At 41.1% G+C, this 4686-nt stretch overlaps 1 non-coding gene and 1 pseudogene across 1 annotated transcript; both read left to right on the forward strand.

Annotated features, from left to right (window-relative positions):
* Positions 1 to 2121: 2121 nt before the first annotated feature.
* On the forward strand, positions 2122 to 2240 carry LOC127654515 (5S ribosomal RNA). Its single transcript, XR_007971949.1, has one exon. It is a non-coding gene; the product is annotated as a 5S ribosomal RNA (ribosomal RNA).
* A 689-nt stretch (positions 2241 to 2929) lies between these two features.
* LOC127654514 (uncharacterized) lies at positions 2930 to 3060 on the forward strand (annotated as a pseudogene).
* Positions 3061 to 4686: the final 1626 nt, after the last annotated feature.

Below are 4686 nucleotides of genomic sequence, written 5' to 3' on the forward strand. Positions count from 1 at the left end.
GGGGATAGGATGCAAAAGTGGATAAAAGTAATATATGAGAATGCTAAAAGCTGTGTAAAAGTTAATGGGATATTAACTGACCCCTTTCCGTTAGAGAGGTCAGTTAGGCAAGGTTGTCCGCTGTCAGCATTATTATATTCAATAACAGCCGAAGCAGCTGGCGACTCTCATCAAAAAAGATGAAGAGATAAAAGGTATCCAAATACCAAATGGAGGATTGAGTGTAATACATCAATATGCAGATGACACTACCTTTACAGTTAGGGATATAGAGAGTATAAATAAAATTAGGAAACAGATAGAAAAATATGGGAAAGCGTCAGGTGCAAAAATAAATGTAGAAAAATCTGAAATAATGAGTACAGGAGGAGAGTTGGTTGAAGGGGCAGATGTTCCATTTAAAATAACCAAAGACTTTATAAAAATTCTAGGGGTAAATATAGGAGAGAATGCAAAAGAGGCAAGAGATGCAACATGGTCAGGAGTGCTAAACAAAATTAAACAAGTATTACAATTTTGGAGACTAAGAGAATTAAGGCTAAGCGGCAAGGTGGTAGTGGTTAATTCTTTATTGTTAACGAAATGTAATTATGTGATGGGAGCAATTGAGTTACCAGACTGGGTGTTAAACGGAATAAAAGAGGCTGTGAATACTTTTGTGTGGGGTGGGAAAGGAGTGAAAATATCAGCAAAAACATTAATAGCAGATTACAGTGAGGGCGGTTTGAGGTTGATAGATGTAAATGCTAAAAGGAACGTAATAAGAGTTAAAACAATAAAAAGTATTTATGTGGCAAAGTAGAATATGGATGGAAGGGGTATATGAGAAAATATTTAAATGAAGGTGGAGGATGTGGTGAAGGAGTGTTCATGGTGTTAAAAAACCAATGATTGAAAAGCTGCCTTTATTTTATCAAGAAGTGTTTACTGCATGGGCTGAGTTTGTGGTGAATGTAAATTATGAATGTGAAAACATAAACCAAGTACACAATCAGCCAATATTCCTGAACCCAAGAATAAGGAGGGAGGGAAAATGCTCTATAACAGACTATTCATGAGAGCGGGGTAAGGAAAGTAAAAGACTTGGCATATGAATATGTGAAAGGTTTCTTACCGAATAGGGCGATATACTGATTCTGTGGTGGGGTGGGATGATGGAATTGAGAAAGCAAAAGTGGATAGTGAATGTGAAAATATTAAAAAAGCCTGCCTGAAAAGTGGGTAGAAGGGATTGAAAGAGAAACTGCCAAAGTGGGATATTGGGGAATGCCGGAAATGTATATTGTGGAAAATGAGAGAAAAAAGTTTTTGTGGGAGGTAAATGTGAAAACGATATACAAAATAATGGTGAAAAAGGAAATTAAAATGCCTGCATCAGAGGAGGTGTGGTCGAGAGTTTTTCCGGGCATGGAAGAAAATACAATATGGAGAAATTTAAATGTAAAATATAACGGATTGGACTGTGAGAATTTGGACTTCAAACTGAGACACGATAGAATATACACGAAGGAGGTTATTCATCAAATAAACAAAAATGTGAGTAGAGAATGTGACATGTGTGAGACAGAGCTAGAAACTCTGATGCATATTTTCTTAGAGTGCAAGGAGCTTGAGGAGTTCCATGCAAAAATGAAAAAACTGATAAAAGAATGGGAAAAGAGGTAGCAGGGTTGCTGATTGGCCCAAGAGGAGTCCTGTGCGCCAATGAACGCTATCTATCGATCTGCGCTCGATTGCTCTTCCTTCATCCTCCAACTACCCGGATGTCTGTCTCAGTAACTTGAAATTGAATTTGAGAACTGAATCTGAATTGTGAGAAGTGAATGTGAAGATATATAGAGAGTTTAATTTTCAGTGAGGATCAAATTTTATTGGACTTCAGTTCCAAACGAATAAATTCAATTTCAAATGATACAATTCAGATTCAGTTTTTGAATAAATTCAATTTTAATTAAACAATACAGTTTCAAATGATGTGATTCAAATTCAGTTTTTCAATGCAATTATTCAAGTTTAGCCATTCAAATTCAAATATAAATGGTTCAAATTCAGTTTCTGGTGGCACATATTTCAGCCCATAGTGGGCTTTCTTTAAATAGCCGTCTGTTCACAGCATCTTTCGCTTACGGCCATACCACCCTGAGCGCGCCCGATCTCGTCCGATCTCGGAAGCTAAGCAGGGTTGGGCCTGGTTAGTACTTGGATGGGAGACCGCCTGGGAATACCAGGTGCTGTAAGCTTTTGCTTCTCCTGGATTGGTTTAACTAATACACGTCCTCCTGCCACAGCTGACATTTTTGTTTTTATTCTTTTTTTTTATTTTATTCATTCATCCTTAGAAAATAGACACCCCCCCAATCTATTTCCTTCGTTTTGCCTTCTCTGTGGCAAATGACAGCCTGGTCCTTTTTCTTGCCTCCTCCAGGGGGCAGTCCAGAGGCTGGTTTTATTTTTTGGCTGCCTCTTGACAGCAACACACAGAGAAGGAAAGTGCCAACAAAGTGCTTTGCTGCCGCAAAATGAGTTGCACATTTCCCATCGAACGTGTCCAGAGGACTTTCTTTGAGTGGGGAAGGGTTTGCGTTGGCCCAGTGGCTTCTTGCCGTGCGTGGCCCATTGCCCACGCTGAGTCCTCCCTCTTTTAGCAAGCAACGTGGCAGCTAAGGTACAGGTAAGCAGGAAAAGGTAGTGTGTCCAGCTCCAATGTAATTGAATGTGGAGACAGGAGGCACTTCACTTTGGTTGTTGTTTTGTTTAGTTTCTTTTTTGGTTTGAAATGTTTAGTTAGTTTAAAAGCCCATTTGTCAGGACAGGGTCTGTTTGTCCAATGTATGTTCTCCTTCTGAAACGACACACCAAGACATGTGTCAAGGAGGAAGGCCCAGGCAGTGGGCTTTCTTTAAATAGCCGTCTGTTCACAGCATCTTTGGCTTACGGCCATATCACCCTTAGCGCGCCCGATCTCGTCCGAGCTCGGAAGCTAAGCAGGGTTGGGCCTGGTTAGTACTTGGATGGGAGACCGCCTGGGAGACCGCCTGGGAATACCAGGTGCTGTAAGCTTTTGCTTCTCCTGGATTGGTTTAACTAATACACGTCCTCCTGCCACAGCTGAGATTTTTGTTTTTATTCTTTTTTTTTATTTTATTCATTCATCCTTAGAAAATAGACACCCCCCCAATCTATTTCCTTCGTTTTGCCTTCTCTGTGGCAAATGACAGCCTGGTCCTTTTTCTTGCCTCCTCCAGGGGGCAGTCCAGAGGCTGGTTTTATTTTTTGGCTGCCTCTTGACAGCAACACACAGAGAAGGAAAGTGCCAACAAAGTGCTTTGCTGCCGCAAAATGAGTTGCACATTTCCCATCGAACGTGTCCAGAGGACTTTCTTTGAGTGGGGAAGGGTTTGCGTTGGCCCAGTGGCTTCTTGCGGTGCGTGGCCCATTGCTCACGCTGAGTCCTCCCTCTTTTAGCAAGCAACGTGGCAGCTAAGGTACAGGTAAGCAGGAAAAGGTAGTGTGTCCAGCTCCAATGTAATTGAATGTGGAGACAGGAGGCACTTCACTTTGGTTGTTGTTTTGTTTAGTTTATTTTTTTGTTTGAAATGTTTAGTAAGTTTAAATGCCCATTTGTCAGGACAGGGTCTGTTTGTCCAATGTATTTTCTCCTTCTGAAACGACACACCAAGACATGTGTCAAGGAGGAAGGCCCAGGCAGTGGGCTTTCTTTAAATAGCCGTCTGTTCACAGCATCTTTCAGCTACGGCCATACCACCCTGAGCGCTAGAGGGAGCTAGTGAGCAATTGGAAGTGTTGGCTGCAGTTGGAGAGGAAGGCTCTCCTCCATTTTGTGGTTTATTTATTTATTTATTTTTTTTGTGTTTGTTTTTAGGTTTTCTAACTTTAAGTTTGTATTTTTGTTTTTTTTTTGACAGTTTTTAAACCACCTAACAGCAGCATTTTGCTAGCTGGAGGGTGGTTAGTCTTTTCTTTATTTTTTTTCTTTCTTAAAATGGACGGATTATCGACAAACGACACTGGACTGGCTGAAGGAAGACGCATGGCAAACGACACTGGACTGGATGGAGGAACACGAAAGGCAAACGACACTGGACTGGCTGGAGAAACACGAATGGCAAACGATACCAGACTGGATTATCAACAACGAGCAGGACACGGGAAAAAACAAGACGTTCAAGACAAAATCGGTGGACGGAAGTACTTAAAGGAGGCGACGATGATTGTGAATGTGGAGAATGTTAATGAGGTGAGAGCGGTAGATATTATCAAAGCAATGGTGGATAAATGTGGAAATGGGAAAATTCTAGCGTTAAGACCAAGACAAGGAAATGAATATGAACTAACAATGGAAAATGAGGAAACATGTGAGAAATTGACTGATGGACTGAATATAAAAGGGGTGAACTGTGAAATTAAAAAACTACAAAATAGAGACTTTGTTGTTTCCTTCATGCACATGCCCGTCTACCTAGATGATAGAGAAATAATTGGAAAATTGGAGGGATGGGAGTCAACCCCATATCAAAAATTAAAAGAAGATGCTACCCGGGCACTGGAATCGAGGATGGAACGAGGTTCCTTAAAGTAAGGTTCCCTAAAGAAGTGGCATCATTGCCCTACAGCACAAGGCTGGAAACCGCAGAAGGGCAGCAGTATTTTAGGGTGGTGCACAGT

Source organism: Xyrauchen texanus, chromosome 13 (genome assembly GCF_025860055.1).
Source record: "Xyrauchen texanus isolate HMW12.3.18 chromosome 13, RBS_HiC_50CHRs, whole genome shotgun sequence".
Taxonomy (NCBI): domain Eukaryota; kingdom Metazoa; phylum Chordata; class Actinopteri; order Cypriniformes; family Catostomidae; genus Xyrauchen; species Xyrauchen texanus.